This window comes from Papilio polytes, unplaced genomic scaffold, assembly GCF_000836215.1.
Source record: "Papilio polytes unplaced genomic scaffold, Ppol_1.0 DF824047.1, whole genome shotgun sequence".
Taxonomy (NCBI): Eukaryota; Metazoa; Arthropoda; class Insecta; order Lepidoptera; family Papilionidae; genus Papilio; species Papilio polytes.
This window is the reverse complement of record NW_013525157.1, coordinates 7,217,151-7,238,385: the sequence shown is the minus strand read 5'-3', so window position 1 is coordinate 7,238,385 and position 21,235 is coordinate 7,217,151. Positions and strand designations below refer to the sequence as shown.

General features: G+C 30.8%; 1 protein-coding gene across 2 annotated transcripts in view; it reads left to right on the top strand.

Moving 5' to 3' along the window:
• Positions 1 to 21,235, top strand: part of LOC106100693 — an 83,452-nt gene that overhangs the window by 7,441 nt on the left and 54,776 nt on the right. For both annotated transcript variants that reach the window (XM_013279676.1, XM_013279675.1), the window contains exon 2: positions 10,387 to 10,409. The gene's annotated coding sequence lies outside the window, so the exon portion shown is untranslated. The remainder of the gene's footprint in view (positions 1 to 10,386; positions 10,410 to 21,235) is intronic.

Below are 21,235 nucleotides of genomic sequence, written 5' to 3'. Positions count from 1 at the left end.
GAATAATTCCTTATTTAATAAACAGCCATACACTGCCGACACGCTTTAGGCTATATATTTCTACGCTGTTAAACTTGAGGGATAAATAAATTGAAAAAATCCTTCATGTGGGAAAGGGACCATAAACTACAAGCTGCCAACATAAAGGAAGCAGGGATGTCATTTATGCTTTTGAATTTTGACAGTTCACAAATGTAAACAGTAAAACATTTTTTTTATAATTCCACGCGGGTGAAGCCTGAATATAATTAAATTGGTACTACGTAAGTTACTAAAACATAAATCACGCTAAACAGATAGCTTGTATATTTACACGAAAAAAAAATCGAACCAACTTACTTTACCACACTATTTATAAAACTTTAAAAAACGGTCGTAAAGAGTCACAAATTAGAACAACACTCCATCGTTGTTTAACAAAAATAAGTTTAGTAAACTTAAGTCGCGAAGCGATAGGAAGTTGAGAATACAAAATAATGCACTTGGAACAGTCGATACTTTAACTTGGAGACTTAATCTTAGTTGAGATTACTTCAGTGTTGTACCGCGTCGGTTCTTCCCGTCCATTCCATTACTTACGGAGTTCGGCTTGGCCGGCCAGCGTGCACTTTTGTTTTTACTTCGAAAAGCACGAGGCATCTCGGCGATAACTTTTAAACAAGATGAACGAATTTTATACAAGTTTTTCAAGAGTACTAGTATACTAAGAATGAAAAAATGACCTCTCTTATTTAAAAATAATGTAAAATTTAAACTTCACTAAAATGAAAAAGCAATAAAGTTGATAGCATTTGTTTCTGGATGCTTAACTCCATAGTTCAAGTTTCATTGATCATTAAAATGCAGCGCGAGGTGGTCATAAACATCTATTGATATTCAAATAAAGTGCTAACACATCAGCAGCGAGTTAAGCTATAAAATACTATATTGCATCGTAAATGCAATAGAATGTAATAAAAACTCTACTCTGCTAAAACTTCGGATGGACAACGATGTACAAAAGAGGGAAAAACTACTCATTTTCCGACCTCAGGATAAAATATAACTATAACTGTGACACGAACCTAGGAAAAATTAAATAAACTACTAGGAATTGGGACTTGAACCTGTTATAATTTTATTCTATTTAGGTCACCTAACTAATTTATTCATGATCGGAAAAATTATATACACTAATATAAAAACCTGTAATCAATAATCACAAAGGAAAAATTACGCTAACAATATAAAACAAGAAATAAGTAATAAACAGTCATAAAATATACCTTATTCAATTGTAATACGGATAATTATTGTAGCGTCTTGCCAACTGTCATAAGAAACGTATGGAAGATGCAATTTTGTCGTAAAAACTGGAGAGCCGTGAATTATGACCGCGACTCGCAGCAGTCTGTCGGCCAACAGTTCCGGCCGAGACTTTCCAATGAAAGCGACGTCCAACATTGCTTTTACGGTGTTATTTCATAATAATATATTTTCTAGATTAAAACTGTAATAAATCGACATTTTATTGGATTCTAGTATCTATTGGTAGTTGTTAAAATTTAAGTATTTCTCTTTTATTTTACAATAGTTGTCGCTGGCAACTTTATCCGCGTGAAATTAAAAAGTAATAAAAAACTTTATGTTACTAACAGACAGATTATCTTTCTAACGGTAAAAGAAGTTTTAAAATCGGCCTAGAAGTTTTTGGATTATTTCAATAGATACAAAAATACAAATCTTTCCTCTTTATAACACTAGTATATAGATTTAATATAATTTTCTGTAAAATTAAAAAACTAGAGTTGACAATAAACGTCATGTGTTTTGAATCTTAATCTTGTTATTCATAACAAAGTTGCGATTCTTTAATTAACTTTCCTCTCTTATCTCAATATCTTGTATCTCGTCTTGAATTTTACATAATCACAGTGAAGAGGCGGAAACAATATTGTTACGAAATCCAGAAGTTACATATTAATGATTAATATTATTTAAATGATACAATTTATTTTAATCTGTGGTCATAATATTCGATTGGCGTAACCCAAATACGTTGTAATAAAGACTAATAATTCTTAACTCTATGATATTTGAAGCGCCACTAGCCTTATGTACAAAGATACGGATTTCCAATCACCTTAAAAGTTCAAATCCCGTCATTCGACCATTATAGTAAACTATTTCTTAGCAGAAACGTTGGGCGTAGTTGGAATGGTACAAGTCATGTAAATTAACAAATATACGCTAATATTTTACATAAATAACTAAACATGACTTAAGTTTGACAATTTTTACATTACACTTAAATATAAAATTACATTCAAGTTACTGTTCTTTTAAGCTTATTTAAAACTATAATTACTTCTTTTGTTTCACTAATATTTTGTTGTAAGAATTTTCGCGAATCCGCCAACTCGTTTTGCATGTAACCAAGGTCTGATATTCAATTTGCTCTAATTTTAATAACAAGGCGACTCGAAGGCCGCCCAGTAAATAACTGCTTAGAAACTTACAGGTTTCCTCTAAAATAAATCGACCCTTCGTCTTTTATAATGAATATTAAATATTGTACGCGCCAATATTGAGTTTCGATTGTATACTAAATCTTATATAAACAAGAAATTTATTGGCAATTTATAAAATGAAACCAAAATAAATACAAACAATTAAATAAAATAGAGGCATCTAAGACTTTATAAAACCTAGAAGGAATATCATCACAAGCAGCATTAAGTAAGTACTTACGTTAATTTCTAATTTTTGTAATTAAACAAAAATTAATTGAATTCGGTTAACCGAAGTTAACTTGGCTGTCAACGAAATTTTTTACAACTAGCTTATGTCAGCTATTTTATCTGCCGTGAATTTAAAAAGGACCTTTACGTTCAATACTATATCCTACAACTGTGCTGAATTTCGTCAATATCCGATAAGCCTTCATAAGATACATTACAAACATCCATCCATCTATCTATGTAAACGCATTTGTTATATTAGTAAGAAGTAAGATACGAATACATACATTTTGTAACATACAATATAAGAACGTTTTCAAGGTGCATAATAAGCGGATATCATTAGTGTTTTGTTTAAATAAATATGGTATTTCTATTTCAATGTAAATATGTTTTAATATAGTCACATCGAACACCTTAAGTGACTGATATCACTGACCTACATTAATCTAGGTCAGTTATACCGATAAAGGAAGAAGTCATTACAGCAGTAAAACTATGATTACCAACAATAAAAATCTATGTTATTTATAAACTAACAAAGAATGTAAACAACGCAAATGTTATTGGAACAAGGAAAATGTGTTATATAAAACGCAATAAAGTCTTCAGAAACAATCAATTATATGGATTATAAAAATTAATTTTTAAATGGAATAAACTTTGAATAAATGATTCACAAGAAATCTTATATAACATTATTGAAACAGTAGATTTTTCTTAAAGATAAATCAACAAGCCGAAGTTTTAGAAAACATATCTTAAATAACAACAGCAAGTTGGGAATCGCGATGTCCAAGCCAGCCGTGCCCTGGGACTTAATCAAGCAAGTTTAAAGTACACTAGATGTCCGGACAAACCCTCCACTGCATGAGATGCCTAACCGACTTGATTAAAACTGGGACCACAACGTAAACAAGCCACTTATTTAAACAAACCTCTTGTCTGCAAGATGCTCATATATGAGTTATTAAACATTAGCAGTTTCCTTAAACAGAAGTATTATTTTAATTCAAAATTAAAATATAACTAACTTTAATCTTCTATTACTTAAGTCTATTTATTATAAATCAACTAGTTTCGCCCGCGACTCTGGCCGCATGGATTAAAAAAATGAATAGCCTATGTGTTCTTTCAGACTATCCTCTACTTCTATACCAAATTTCATCGAAATCCGTACAGCTGTTTACGCTACAAATTCTAACAAACATACATCCAATATTAGTATGATTATTTATATAGTCTTATATGTATGTTTGTAATCAGTGGAAAATAAAAATGTGACACTTATTTTTTTTCTTATAGAAGTTATATCGGCTAAGAATTTGTAATGACTAACTCAAACATAAACCATTACAGCTGTTTTATTATAAATTTTATAGCTTTATTACAATCACAAAGAAAACCATTTATATTAAAATCGTTATTTTCCGAGGTGTTATATAATTTTGTTGCGTTGACCACTTAATTGTGATGCAAATCACTTTGACACTTACGCAACTATAATTCTCAATTTTCCGTTGAATTGCCATCTTCAAAAACTGTTGACCTCATCAATAATTAAGCCACAAGAAGGGTAATCGATAATCCATTGCCCATTAAATTAACAATACTTTCTCAAAATAAAGAAGTAATATTTAATCCATTTGTCGATAATTACGTATTATTATGATAAGTTTTAACATAGTATGGGTAATTCCCATGTTATGTAATGTTTTATGACTATATTCTTTTATGAATACAATAGCTTTCGCCCGCGACTCCGTCCGCGTGGAATTAAAAAGCAAAAGTAAGCATCCTATGTGTCTACATCTATGCCGAATTTCATCGAGATCCGTTCAGCCGTTTAGGTTACAAACTCAAACAAACATCCGTCTAAACTTTTACATTTATAACATTTGTAAGATTGTTAGATATTTCGATTCAAATGGTTTTAAAATAATGACCGAACATATTAACGAACTAATTTTGCGTGTTAATTACTTCCAAACAAATATAAATTCAACACCATAAGGCAAATACGTAAACTCTTCGAACTTTCATTAGTGACGACTAGAAAAGTACTAAGCTAAATAGAACGATAATAATTAAAATGGTATAATTTACTATTTAAATACCTATTTGTATATAAATTTTTTTTAAAATAAAGTAACAAGTATAATCTCATTTTAAGCACTTTTAAGTTAAATGATTCAAAATCCATTTCGATTTTGCTTTTGTTCATACAATAGAGTTCAACGCGCGCGGATTGCGCAAGCGCATAGTTGTCATTATGTTCAACTTTTTTACTTAATTCTAAGTTTAACAATTAAATTTTTCTACAACATTGGATTTATTGGTAATCTAATAGTATTATGATATTTTGTTATCACAAAATCCTTTTTTTAATACTCGTAAAATAAATTAAACTCTACAATAAAAGGTTTTTATTTAATATCTAATTCAAAGTGTATAAAGAAAATTGCTTGCCCTTTTATTACCATAATCAAAATCATAAGAACAACTTGCAGTTTATATTTCTCTGAATATATTTTTCTTTTCGAGATGAGAGTTTGTTATTGCAATATAAAATACCCAAATATATGGTAACAATCATAAACATTTGCACGACACATTCAAAAGTTTTATATCTCTAACATTAATGTGCCTATAAAAATGTTATTTTCATATTCAAGCCACAAATGTCTCATGTGTAAATAAAATATACCTGAAACGCATTAAATAACTAAAAAATACGTAAAATGCTTCATCTTATTTAGTTAATAATGTTATTAAACTGTCATTTTTATTGTTACGTTAATCTATACTATTATAATAAAGCGTAAACACACACTTCTTTGTTGCCTAAGATGTCAGCGATTACAACATATTTCTTAATAACTCATTTTTTAATAAAAAGCCCTACACTTACGTTACGCTTTAGGCTATATATTTTCACGCTGTTAAAATTAGGGGTAAATATTTTGGGAAAAAAGCCCTAATGCAGGAAAGAGACCATAAGTTGTTGCCAACATCAAGGAAAATCAAGATTGCCATAGTTTGTCATCATGCCATGTCATTTTGACATTTGCAATTTAACAATAAAATAAAGCTTTTTATAATTTTATGCGGACAAAGCCGCACGGTAATAGCTAGTAATTGTTATAAAAATCAAGTGTACTAGAAATTAAAAATTTAAATACATACTATAACGATAGAACGAGCAAGTCAGTCAAGATAACTAAGTCAATCCTAATAAGGTGAAAATTAAATCATAACAGCATGCTACAGTCTTGAACACATAATTAAATAATCTCTAATGTTCATATCATTTGAGTACTTTCTTTACTTTTCAACGGACGCGAAAACTGTAATTTCAAAGTTATATTAAATTACAATCCTCATAAATAATAATTATACAACAAAAACCCATTAGTATTTTACTTGATATTTCTCTAGTCGGCACGCTCTCTCCGTCGCGGCTGAACAAGTTCGTCCGCTTTCGCGAATCATTGTCGTGCGTGTTCTGTATGTAGCAAAGATGGAGATAACATTCATCTCAATCATGTTTCCTGGTAGATATCAAGATGTGAGTAAATGTCGTGTTACTTAAATCTAAATAGACAGGTGTCTCTATACTTATATGTAACGTTAAAGCGGAATCTGTAACTCTTTAATATATCAGATATCAGGTGTCTTACTCGTGTATCTGTTTTTGGTAACTACAACAAATAAGCTACAACATATAATGTTTACAAACCTTCGATTAATAAAATGTGACAAGTATAAAAAGTAACTAACGTTTTAAATATTTTTTTTGCAGATTCCATTACATCGAAATGTATAGTTACTTTTATTTTTCGATCTAATCAAAAAGTCATTTGAGAGGTAACATCACTTCTCATATAACATATTCATTTCCTTATCTGTCATACTATGTAATTGACTAAGAAATGAGCTTCCACTACGAATTTATATAAAAGTTTATAAATAAGTTACATAACAAAAAAGAATACATGTATGAGAAGTCACGATAACCTACATCAATCATTATTTAAAAAAAAACTGTGAGATATTCTGTTGTGATGAGAAAACATCAATGAAAATACATTTGAGTAGCTTCTATTTTGTTAAAGTTAAGATATTTATTTTTAAAAATTTAAATGTCATATCTCACTTAAGTGCATTCAATACCCTTGATCTGTACAAGGAAAACTTAAAAGCCTATTGACCGGTATATGTCAAAGTTATTTATTAAAACATAAAAAGCCTGTCCTAAGAGACACGCGGCGTGCGGTCGCGTCACGCAGGCTAACTGTTAAGTTATATCTTTATTTAAGCAATCGTGACACACTGCCAAGCTTCCTCGTCTTGATCTTTAAGCATGACATCAGATCAACCTTTTTATGAATGTGATGTAGGAAGGTCTTTGACGTTAGTGGATTAAGAAAAATTAAATCGCACAATAACAAATGTCTTCCGTAGTGTTACAGACGTATACAAATTAAAGGTACTCAAATATTACTAAAGTAACTGTTCCCGTGCGTCTTCATCCGTATAAAAATTTTATTTTATTGTTTACACATGTCAAATTATCAGTAGCGAATATCAAAATGACATGACATGACAAAACTTGGCAATATTGCTTCCTTGATGTTGGCAGCAACTTATGGTCTCTTTCCAACATTAGGGTTTTTATCCAAAATGTTTACCTCCTAAGTTTAATGGCGTGTAAATATATAACCTAAAGCGTGACGTAAGTGTAGGGCTTTTTATTGAAAGAAAACAATTATTCAAAAATATACTTTAATTGCTGACATCTTAGGCAACAAAGAAGTGTGTGTTTACGCTTTATTATATTAATATAGATTACTAAGCGAATGTTACAGTTTTGAGCTTACGATAAAGCTTTGCTATAATTGCCAGCGACAGCCGGTCGCCAAAATAAATCGCGGAGTTTTAATGTTTAGGTAGAAGTCCGTCCAAAAGCCGGCGACCAGGTAATAATTTCAATCTGCAGCACCGTCCGAACTTCAAAATGGCCGAACTTGGAGACATTACGCTTTAATTTTGGCCTGACACACAGACAAATAAGTTGTTGCCGGGGGAATTACGTTTAAACAGTTAAAACTTTCAGACGGAGAATAGATTGACGCCGATCGTTATCCTCTCTCAATATTAGCAAAGCATTGGATACGAATTTCTCATTAAAATCTCCAAAGTGGATTCCTATTCCTTCAATGCTCTATTCAATTCTGCCTTTTGAAACTAAATCTAAAGTTTTCAAGGAATTACTTTGACAATAACAGATTGAATATAAAATTTCAACCCTCGGATTTAATTAAATGAGAAATGGTACTAATTTCTTAGGGGGTGGTTAATAGAATAACGAACATTTTAATAGAAAGTTCATTTATTAATTTTGATGCTGGGTAAAGAAAAGTGCGTTTGATAACGTGATTTTGCACTTAGGTTTTAAAGGTGCGTATCCATTGGAATTTTTATTTTTATTTCACGTATTTATAATAAAACAAGACAATTTAGAAACACAATAATGTGCAGTATTGTTATTTTCATACTCTGATTCAAAATTAAATTGATTTTACATATAAAACACAGACAAACTAAGGACTAATATTTTTATTGCTCGTTTAACATGTCGTATACAAGACCGTTGAATTTATTTTATAAAAAGTGTCATAAATTTTTCTCTGTGTACTCTCTCAGTCATAAAAGTTGCAAAACTTTTTTCGTTGCACTGTGCGCTACCACGAAAAGCTTGCGATATGTCACGACATGACTCTTACATACATAGCTTTCAACATACGAGTACATATTATAATAATGACTAGCATTACACATTACATATTTCGATAGTACTTCATTGTAACACTTATATCTTCGTAGAATAAAATTTAGAATAGGACTAAAAAAATAAAAATAACATCAAAGAAAGTTCAGCTATGCTTTTAATATTAGATTCAAGTTCATCAAAGTAAATTTACGGTATAATAACAGAACCGCTGACTCAGTTCCAATCAGCAAAAGTTGCAAATTTTCTAGTATTCACTGATCTGCTGACGCCAGGTGAGAAGTTCGTTTTCATCCCGCCTTGTAATATGCTAATCAAACCGGCTGACTTATCAAACAGAATCGAATTTAATTCCAACGAAGTCCCTCGTTTAGAAGTTTCCTTTTTCTTGAATAAACCGAGCTGATTAATTTTCAAAACTCATTCTCGGATTCACTGAATGAAACAAGTTTAATTAGCACCCCAAAGTTGGCTATCGTTACCAACTCTCAAATTAATACAGCTGTCAAAATTATGACAATAGTTTTTTTTTTGTTTATTAAAATAATTCTTTTAATTAGTTGTCAATGATATAATCTAAATAAACAGTTGCTTCCAAATATGGAAAACCCATTTCATTCTCAGCTAAGCCTGTTTTCAAATAAATAGTCTTAGTTTAATGAACATTAAGAGTTACATAAAACGTCCATTTTCTCAAAATGCCGCCTCTATTTTTACCACTAAAATGTAAAACCTTAATGTGTAAATAGCTACGTAAGTTTTTTTTAATAAAAACAAATGTCTTATCTGACGACCTCTTAACATGACAAAAGCGGTCGCTGTGACCGTAAACCACTCTCTCCGTAACCTCTGACTCGACGCATAAATTTCCGACATCGGCTTATGTAAGTTTCTCATCGAATTGCCACTTTAATAACAATTTCGAATAAAATATTCATTATGTTGGTTAATAGATTACAAAACTGTGGACGCAAAAGTGAATTTAAAGCTTATTATAAAATTTTATTATTTCTTAGTCTTAACCAAACCAGTGTAAACCTAAACCACACGCACAATGAAGATTCAAATCCTTTTGTTGTAAAGCGAGTCATCTGTATCATTTCTCAGTATAATGTGTTGTTTTTTTATTATTTATTATCTGAATTTATCATCGGAAACTATAAACATCGACATTTAAACATTTAGAAGTATCTTTCCATATTAATGTTCGAGATATATAACATTTTTTTGTAATTCGATTGTTTAGTGAAACAATTTATAGACTACCAAAAGCCTCTTAATGGTCCTTCGAGTCGGTTATTCTAAAAAACATTAATACGCTAATATAAAAAAATACATAGTAAGAAAAATTAGTACACATAAAATAATATGATTCAATTTAACATTACCTCCATCAAAGCGGCATTTGTTAAAGTTTACGACAAATCCATAAATCATTTACATCACTCATACGTTATTCAAAGACACGCTCTCCCTTATCAGTTCGCACCTTATGGCCCGGATCTAATTAATTATTAACCTTTTCCATGCTCCGGAAACTGCCTTAAAGTTGATGGCGTTCTAAATCCTCGCATCCCCAAAATAATTATTTAAAAAAATGATAATTAAATCTTGAGTAAGGTGCTATACAGTTTGTTGAATTCTGCCTTCATCTCATCTACTAACAGTTACAAGTCCTTTTAAATACAATGTTAAAAAGACAGGATTTACAAGAGACGAAAATAGTAGATATAAGCTCTGAATTGTATCTCTTAAAGTCAAATATCTAAACAATATTTATTACGAAGATGAGACACCGAGACTTTCCTTCTCTTGATGAAAACTAAACTTATTCAAAGATTTTAATTAAAAGTTTTCACCTTTGTGTTGTTGCAGGAAAATCGAGGGCCCGCCATTTGGTAAGTCAACATTTTCATTTCGAGACATTTATTCTATGCTAATGTTTTATTAACAGGTTCGTTACACGATGTTTCTGAATAAATTAAATAAGTTTTTAACTTGTGATTTTCTTTAATTTTCCTCCTTATTAAAACGAGTAGAAAACATCACCTGTAATGACCACCATCAACTTTAACAAACAAATGAACTAACTATTACTTTGCAATATCACAGACCAATAAATATTATTTATCCAAGGTCATGTCCCATCAAATTGTAAATTGTCTGATAACAATCCAACGTGTAAAATGTGCGACGGAAATATCGCATTTTGTTCCCTTACCTGACAGTGACGTAATTTTTAAGCTCTATCAGCCAGTGGTGGGACAGGCCCTAAATCTTAAAAAAGGTTAACAGTAAGCATAAAGTCCGTCTGATTAAGTATTAATAACAAATGTACTAGGAAGTTGTCCCTAAAGTTATAGGTGTCTTCAGTATACAATGACAGTTATAGTAATATCTTACTCGACCACTTTCTAGTCTTATCATGGCGACAGGTCAACTTGGTCAAGTACTTGTACGGATCAAACAAACCGGTCCTACATACTCGCTTATATAACTAGCTTCTGGTTCACATTACATGACTTTTCCTTCTTTGGGAGCAGTTTGTACTTCTTTTTTTGCATACTTATCTCTTCCTTCATCTTATTTAAAAAAGAAACCGGTTTCTTTGTTAATACACTTAAGAATAATTTTGTACTATTTCAAACTATTTCTTCATACGCAAAGATACTATCAAAAAGGTCACTGACAATTGTTGCATGTTGAACATTTTTATTGGCTGTAATTTTACTTGGAAGAGGTAATTTCGGTACACAAATAAACAACTATATTTGCAACTATTTCATTATTCTTTTTACCTACGCTGACTATGGTCATATGACACAATAATTTTCAGTTGACTACTTTCTTTTTTTCCATTGTATATTTAACAATAATTTAAAAACATCACATATAACCTGGAACTTGAAACCTGTTAAGAATAAAAAACCATTCTCCAGGATCAATTTTTCGAGTACCAAATAAAAAAAACTTACAAAATGTATATCTCTTTTTTTTGTAAATATTACCGAAAATGGGAAGTGAAGCCATATATATTTCCCCTATGTATACGCCTCTTACCATCCTTCTGATAAAAATTTAAGTACTGATAACTATTTATCTGATCGCAAAACTTTTCTCTTTTTTAAATTCCGATGTCAATTTAATCCTGGAAGGAAGACCTGTATCCCAGTTAAATTAACTCACATGTCTTATTAAATTCGGCTCCAGCCATCGGAAACTATCGACCCCCTCAACGCCGGAGTCCGTCGGAAATCGAACTAATCGATTCTCATTTCACCGACAGGAAATTAAATCCTTTGAGAGTTCCCGATAACGGGTTTCGGCTCAGCACGACACGTGTTCATGTACAATTGGCAGTAACTAACTCTTAAAACTGAAATACGAAAGCTTTATTAAATTTCTCCTCTGATTTTATCAAATCCATTCGTATTCAAATTTCATGATCATATTTATATGCGAAATCTCATCTCGTTTACTATATCGTTCGAGCTTTTATGTTTTTTTAAAAAAACTACATTGTTTAAATCGAAATTTTAAACACAGAGTATGCAATTTTAACTTACATTTTTAATGAATTATAATATAAATTTTATGCATAAAAGTATAATTGCCGTTGTTAAACATACAAAGGACTATTAAGGAGTAAAAGTAATGTAAAAATTGTAATAATATCTACATTATATTGAACAAAACAAAGTCATTTATCCGTTTCATTTTACGTAACACACCGAATGTGTAAATAAAAAGTAAACATCTAATCTTGTATTAACAACTGAGAATCTTAGAGCTTACGCCGCATTGACTCTGTTCCTTTTATTTACATTATCTGATAGCATTATTACTCTGTTTACGAACAAAAGTTGGAGAAAGCTATTGCCAAACATAAATCGTCATTGAGAACGAGGTTAACATCTTATTTATTTATCTAAATCCAAGCCAAATCTGTGCAACAAACATAATAGGAAAGACGCTGATATTTTCTCCGTAGTATTGTTCGCGATAGCAAACATGTTCGTATTAGATGACGTCAGCATATGACAGCAGCTCCCGTATTAATGTTGTTTACAAAAGTAACGCGATCCTGGCAACGGCGACGGCGCGGCGCTGACATAACACACAAGCATTTCGATTTGTCGACGGACAAGACGCCCTCCCTCGGGAAATTAAGAAACTACAGCAACTGACCACCTCTAGATGTTTCCTTTGGACGTCTTAGGTAACGTAAAGGGAGTCGTTCGAAACACTTTTTTTTATATCTCGAGGACCTTTAAACGCTTTCACTGACTTACACAATTACGAGACAATTGATTTTGTTACGACAGGCGACGTGTCATGACTCCGAATGGGGCTGGTAATGATAAATGTCCCCTGACTTGCGAAATGAATAAATAACATTCAATAAAAGTAATTTATACTTTCACTGCTGTGTTAAAAGCAGATCTACATTGTTAATATAAAACAATAAAGTAATACCTATACTAATGTTATAAAGAGGAAAGATTTGTATTTTTGAATTTTTGTACGTATTGAAATAAATTAAAAACAACTGAGCCGATTTCAAAAATAATAACATAGGTTACATCTGTTACTATTTTTTAGTTTCACGTGAACAAAGTCGCGACGAACAGCTAGTAATCAATAATTTTTAAAAAGAAAAAACTTGCTGCAAAACATATTTTATTTTTCTATTTTCTACTGCGGTCAAATAAATATTTCAAATCATATAAAATCAATTAATAACATATTATTATTTTATTTGTATACTAATCCTTAGTATCAACATCATTATGATGGTGATGATGATGATGTTGATGATGATGATGATGGTGATGATTGTTTAAGGATACATTATGAGGTCAAAATGAGCGACATGCTAACAGGTCGAGTTTATTAATATAAGTTAAAAGCATTTAAAGTTTGAACAGTATTCACGACATGTTAAAATATCAACAGCTAGGTAACACTAACACGATAATGGCCTTTCAAGGATTTTGACCTTAAAAGTGGAAACGTGAGATTTACTTGTACAGGTCGATAAGGTGATTTATTAAATAACAAAAACCTAATTAATTATTTTACGGCTTACTCACCTCATACTTATTTTTCAATGACGGCACCGACCAGTTTCAGACCCTGCGGGGGTCAAAAAAAAAGTATGACATGAGTAAGCCGTAAAATAATAATAAAACGTTTAAATAGTTTAATAACAAAAACCTATTAAATACTTACATGATATTGCATCTCACTAATAATTCGTATTCTTAATCGAAGAATTAACTTCAATTCAATATAGTTGATAAAAATTTTATAGCAAAAATAAAATACTGAAATAAATAGTTATAACGTTCTATTTTAAATTGATTTTATCTTCTACGAATAAATTGCAAAATTACTGTCGCTCTTCCAGATGTTAAAATAAAAACATAAAATTTAAAGACATTATTAAAAATATGCAAAAATATGCGAACCGAATGATCTGTGAAATAGCTTATATGCGTAAAGTTTTAACAAAATACGCACGATTCGAACATTATTTTAATTCATAAAACAATAATAGTAATATTGCTTTATTTTTAAGTATTGAAATCAAATTCTTTTGTCTTTATAAAAGTTCAAATGTTATTGTAGTGATGCACGTAACCTTGGTGTTTCACGTATTACTTGAGATACGGAAAATCTTACAGATCTGTATTTGTGTATAATTCCTTAACAAGCATAGAGTTAAAAAACTGCGACATAATTTCCTATGACTTCGTTTTCACTATGGTGTGATAATAAAATTAAATTAAAAGAAAAATACAATATGAAATATTATGCCGTGTTTTAAAATACATTATATTTAGCTTTAACTTAATTCAAAAGGCTTACAATTGTCAAGTACGTATTTTCAGTGTCTAATGATATTTTGTTTTTTATGAATGTTAAAATATAGTATGCTTAGTTATCCAATGCATACAACCGTTTGTGTTATTCTAAATTCAACATGCATTAGTCACATCAACAAATGAAACGTCTGTACGGAGGCGAGGGGCGTTCGGTTAACTTGGTGCGTTTATCATTTTTATTGCACCCGCTAGCAGCATACGAAAACGCTATCAGTGCCCTAGAAAAGTCTCCAGGGACCTCAGACTATCTCTTAACAATAATCAATATGGATGCTGGCAATATTTTTGATATATTTACTCAGACATTTGTTGCCAACTTTATAGCATATTACACTGACAAGTTGATTTATAAATCTAGTGTTAGTATCAAAGTTGCAAAAAATAACAATTGGTTCCTTAGTTTATTGGGTAATCATCATCCACTTGCCCTTATCCCTTACGAAGGGTCGGCACAGTATGTGCTGCTGTTCCATACATCTCTATCTGCCTTCATATCTGAATCCACTCCTTTCTTAAGCATATCCTCTTTCACACAATCCATCCATACTTTCTTCGGTCTTCCTCTTCCTTTGTAGCCATCCACATTCAATCTTAACACTTTCTGGTTTATGTCCCCATCATTTCGTCGCATAACATGTCCATACCACGCTAACCTTTTGCTTCTCAATTTCTCCACCACTGGCGCTACTTTCAAACAATTAAAACAAACTTTATTGGGTAATACCATAGGGAAATGTTATTGTGAAAAAAGTTTTCAATTTACCTCTTTGTCATTTTCAATTTCTCCAATTTTTTTTTATAGATTTGCGTTAGAGATATTATGCAACAACTTTTTTATTCAAAATCCAGCCATTCCAATTACATCGGTGTTAAATTCGTAAAAGACAACATAAAATCGACGCAAATCGAATGAAATGCGTTTTTATTTTGTTTAACTTTCCTTAGCCGTAACTGATAGAAAGTTAAGTGATGTTTACCATATTTTTTTTTAAGTTTATCGCTCTTTGAATTGTATTTTATTTTTTATTATTATGGTTTGTTACAATTGTTAATTTGGTGTAACAATAAGAAAGAAAAAAGTATAAGTGTGAGAGTAATTAAAATAAACTCTTTATTTTTTGGATTATTCTACAACAAATTTCCCATAGATTTAAGTAGTCTAGTCATACCTTTCGCCAATGTTTATGGACCTGTGACAGGCGGAAAGCCAAACGTCTACCAGACGTCTAAACCCGTTGGGTTTCCGCATAGTTACAGAATGAAGTCAACGGTATTCATTGATAGTCTATCTCGGGCATCCTAATTTGGAAGTACGTTACCTTAATTAGGCTAACACGAATAATGTAAATAGATTTATGAATAATTGATGTCTAGGCTGATTTGGGTAATTTATAGGAACTAAACGTACAGTTATATCTTTAAAAATCTTAGAATAATAACTAAAAGTATTTTAGTTGTCTGTCATGTTAAAAATAATAATATCAGCAGCGTTATTAAACTTTTTAAAGATTAACTTAAGTAATAAAGAGAAATTAAAAAACGTTTATTTTGGATTTAGATGTATCGCTAAACTTTTAAGAATTTTGTATTAGACATTTAAAATAATATCACTTGACTTAGCGTCGAGAATTCTAATTGCAATTTACTTACGATATAATTTAGTGCATTTGAAAGAACGATGGGATTTAGCAAATCTGAGCGATTTAAACAAGTCCCTTTATATTCGAAGATACCACAAAAAACAGTCAAACAGTTTTTACTCTGCGACTCGTTTTTGCAAAAAGTAAGCAAGATTAAAAGTTGTGCAATGAAGTCATAGTTTACAATAACTTTGAAAAATTTAATTTAATTGTTAAATCTTTCCTTGAATTTACATATTTGTCTAACAAATGGGGTGTGTAAACAAGAACAATTTTCGATAAGGTAAATCTGAACTACTCGAATAACTTTAAAAAATTCTATGAATACATCTTAGAGGATTTCTCGCTTAAAGTACTATGAAATAATAATGAATATGATCATTAGATTCATCACAAGTATCATCTTACAATTTAGAATAAACATTGATAAGCTATAATAACTCAAGGTGTTATACCTCAAACTCAAAACTCAATATTCATTAAAATGATTGCCGATGCAACTTCTCTAATTAAAAAAAATATAGTTATATTGATACAAATTAAAAATATTGTCCCAACATTTTCATAGTTTAAAGGGTTCTTTGCGTCATACCGTTATAATGGTTGCGCTTTTATAGTAGTCGGGAAAAAGTTTTTCAGCGCTCCGCAACCAAGTTGACGCTTAAAGCCGCTGGTTTTGTTCTTTTAATATCGTCAAACGCTTTTGTAGTGCCACGGCTCCGGTAGTGGTCGGCACTACCCTCTGTAACAAGGTGGCCCATTTTTTATAATGTTTGAAAAAAGTTCCATTAACGAGCCTTCAAACTCCAGCGTTGATCGGTGGAAAAATTGTTATATTTTCTTTAAATGAAATGCAATCAGTTTTATTTTATGCTTGTTGTAGTTAAATCAATATTTTTTTACTAAACCCCATTTCAAACTATGATATGATTTGATTAACTCGAAAAAGAAAGAAATGACTCATTTAAACACTGGAAACGGTTAAAATAATACAATTAAAACAGATAAGATAGACCACTTGCTTAACTTACTGCAAACAAATTACGCAAGCGTCAAACGTCATTGCATAACAGCAAAGCACATATTGACAATGACGAGTCCGTCACAAAAACTATTAATACAATGCGCAAAACGTCAGAAGGAATTAAGGTCAATAATAGAATAATGTCTGTCGATTTGGCGAAGTCGTTTGATGAATGGAAGACATCAGAGCCGCCATTACCGCTCGTTACCAATGTGACAATTTCACACGAAGACTTTAAATACACGATATGTAGGTTTGTCGGCGGAGCGTGAAATGTGACATGACATCAAACAAAAAGCTCCGGACACTTTCTCTCGAAGGCATCCGACGTTATAATCGTTAGAAGTAAAAGTGTCATTTACGAAACCTGTCATTTCTAATTCACATCGTTAAACACGTGAAGACCTTTAGAATTTACTCGCGAAATGTAAAATGTATGCTCATAATGTTTGAGTTATTACGAATTACGATATGAAAGTACAAAATATTGTATTAAGTGAAGGTTTTCAAAGTGAACATATTGAACCCTTGTCAATTTTTTGTAACAGGTTTAAAAGAAATAAGGTCTTGATATAACATCTCAGAAGTTCTTTACAATTTGTTATTTAACAAGGATAGACGTTTCACGCGCAACAGTAATTTCATATTCTAAAATTGTTCCATTTGCAAAAACTTGTTTGAATTATTTAACAAGAACAAAACTCCTACGAGAATAATATTTCCATACTTAAATACTGGTAAAGCTATTTTTTAGTTTACTGTCACATGACAAACTTATCTAGCCCAATGGGGATAAGCTCAACTAAACTTTGAAAGCTCACTTGCCACTGTCAAAGTCAAAAAATGTCACAAGGTGCTTGTCATATCGTAATACCTAGTTCACACATGGCAAGTATAGTTGGACAATAGCTATGTATGCCAGTTAGTATGCCAGTTGAAAGCCATATAATGGCCAAGTGTGAATTAGGCATTATTATATTCTAATGTATTTTTTTTATTTGATGTATTTTACATACAATATAGGTTGTATACATTTTCTAATAGAATTAGGGCTAAACTACGCCAATAGTTCTTGTCATTATCAGAACAGTAAAATAAACTAACAATAAAAAGTCACTTGGATAATAAATCTTTGATCAGATAAATGTAATTTTGGCAACCTATTATTTAATTCTCATTTTAATAAATAGGTCAGCTTTAATTATTTCGAGACACAGGTGAGTATATTATTTCTGTCATTAATTGTAACACAAGTGATTGGATAATTACAGTACAGTAACGTAAATCGAAAAGATTTATTGCATTCTAACCTTAAGAAATAGAAAAGGCGACCTTCATGGTCACTAAACAATAATTTAAAACGTTCTGTTTGAATCTAACAACGATTACTTCGCAGGAAAGGGAAGTGACGATGGAAATTGCAGGTTAGCTTCGCTCAAGGCGTCAGATTATGATACACGAGTAGAAGTATTAATTACTGTAATTAAATACTTCATCATACTTCTTACCACTTTAATATTATAGTTTAATTAAAAGTAGTCATTTTTTTGCATTGATATATTGATGGAATACATAAATAAATTCACTTGTTATTTACAGAACAAGTCGAAGCTTACTGAACTTTTTTAACTGTTACTTAACTTTTATTATAATATCTAGTTTTATACGTTTAACTACTCAAGTATTCTTTATAATATTAAAAGGGCAAATGTTTTAATTAAATTGATAATGGGAACTAGACGTAACCTTTATTAAACTTTGTGATTCTAAAATAACTTCAGATATTATATTTTTTAATCTAAAGTGGCTTCAGTAATGGATTAAAATAAAAACTAATTTTGCTAATTTTATTTCAATTTACTATAATTACCATATAACTAAAATATTTTAAAACATGTAGGAGTTTATGTTAATCGTGTTACATTTCAATTAATATTATAATTTTATCTAAATATTGTAAATTAATTGGACTAGATATTGAATACTTTGACTTTATCAATTTACCTTAACTCGGTTCGGAATAAATTACATTACTTTAACAAATTTTATAGATAAGATAACCTCTAAAAACACTTACACGTGAACGGCGATCACCCTTACTGAATTATTGAATAATATACAATTTGAAGCCATGTTAAGGTGATTTTTATTCAAGAAAACTGCAGAGAAAGCGGCCCTGGGGAACATCGACTCCTTCTATACTCAATTTAAAAGAAATCCTTACTCTCCTACCCTTTTACTCAAGGGTGACCATTGAAGATACTATTTTGTATACATTTATGTCCGTTGTCAAAATAGAGATATTTAAAAATATGTATTAATGCTTAATTCCTAGTGTTTTTTTTTAATTCCTAGTGTTTAAACATAGGTCTCGAAAAATATCGGCATAGTTTCATTCTATCAACACATATTTCAATATTTAATTACTCAAGCCGCACGCACGCCTTGTTTCATGCATCCGTGACTTTTTAACTTATATTACTCACTTTAAATTGGTCTATAAACATTAAAAAATTACAAAATACAGAAAATAGAACAAAAGTCAATGCCATAGTATACATAAAACCTCGGTACTACACTCTAATGATTTTATGCTAGCTATTAAATTTCGTAAAATAGTTAATTTTTTATTTACCATAATGCCGTTTTCACACTAGGGCAGTATAATTCCAAGAATGAGGTAAAGCAGTTGACAATGCATAGAAACATTGTCATTTTTTTACACACCCCATCGTGTGACACAGCATTAGAACTCCCTTCGTAGATGACAATATAGTATTAACATTACGTAAGTACCAAATATAATATTGAATAATATAAAAGCGTTCCAAGACGAGCATTCATAACGACTTTTCAATTTCCCTTTCATCTCTACTCTATTCAGGATTTCCCCAACTTCCAATCAGAACCGACAAAATATAATATTACGCGTAGGCACTTTTAATGGTAAACGAGGTGAATATTAATACGGTTCATTGTGAGAAAACTTTGTTCTTTTTCAAAACGTTCATTTAAAAAAATAATATTCCGATTTACGAAAAGACGAACTAACAGAGGTAACATTTGTATATATTTTAATGCAAGTTCTTAATGGTGTCAGTTAATTACTTCTACATATTTACTACAATATTCTGACCCAGTATTCTAGTAAAAGGCCGCAGTAACAATTTGAAACGTAATTAATATTTTAATGAGTTAGTGACTACAATACAGTGACCTTAAATACCACTAAGTTATATCGTCTTGAGAGGTCAAGCATACTTTTTAAACCTTCACTTTAATTGTAACGCAGGTACAAAAATTATATGAAATGCGAGTGTAATAGAGTAAAGCTTTGGCCAACTTAACGAAGTTAGTTATCTGTTATCCAATTCTATTTATTCTATAAAGTAATTTAAATACTTCTTCAATTGCATACGTCTCTTATTAAGCAAAGTTTAAAAAAAATGTTCGTAAAGCGAATATTTTATATTGAAGAGGATGGAACATAAGTTCTTGAACTTAGAGTATTAATAACAGAGAAATTGGACATTACATATATTGTCAATTTCTCTTTCTCTCGAACAATATCTTAAATTCTAAGAAAAAGTTTTAATATTATCCAACGTCGTAATCTAGGCTGGAAATAGTGCTAATCTAAGAAGTGATTAAGGGACTAATAGGTCTCAAGATCGCTGGCTCGTTCTAGATTGCTTGCCTAAAGGTACGTCTACATTAATACACGTTGCCGGCTAACTTAAAGAAAACTAAGGTCTCTCCCATCTCATTTCCCGGACGTTAAACAAGTAACGCTTTATTGCAAACGAGGAGACCGTCCAACAAGAAATTTACTTTTCACTTTATTTTTCATCTTTTTAGTAGTAAACACGACTGATCTATGATATAGATAAAAGCGCAGAGTCTACTTGTAGGTATAAAATAATTTTACTTTTTTGCATCTTTGACAGTAGTGAAACCATTAAAGTATTTTGATATTTATACAATGTACAATCTAAGAAAAAATCTTACTAATATTATACATGCGAAAGTTTAGATGGATGGATGGATGGATGGATGGATGGATAGATGGATGTTTGTTAGAGTTTGTAGCCTAAATGGCTGAACGGACCACGATGACATTAGGTATATAAGTAGAGGATAGTCTGAAAGAACACAGAGGCTACTCATTTTTG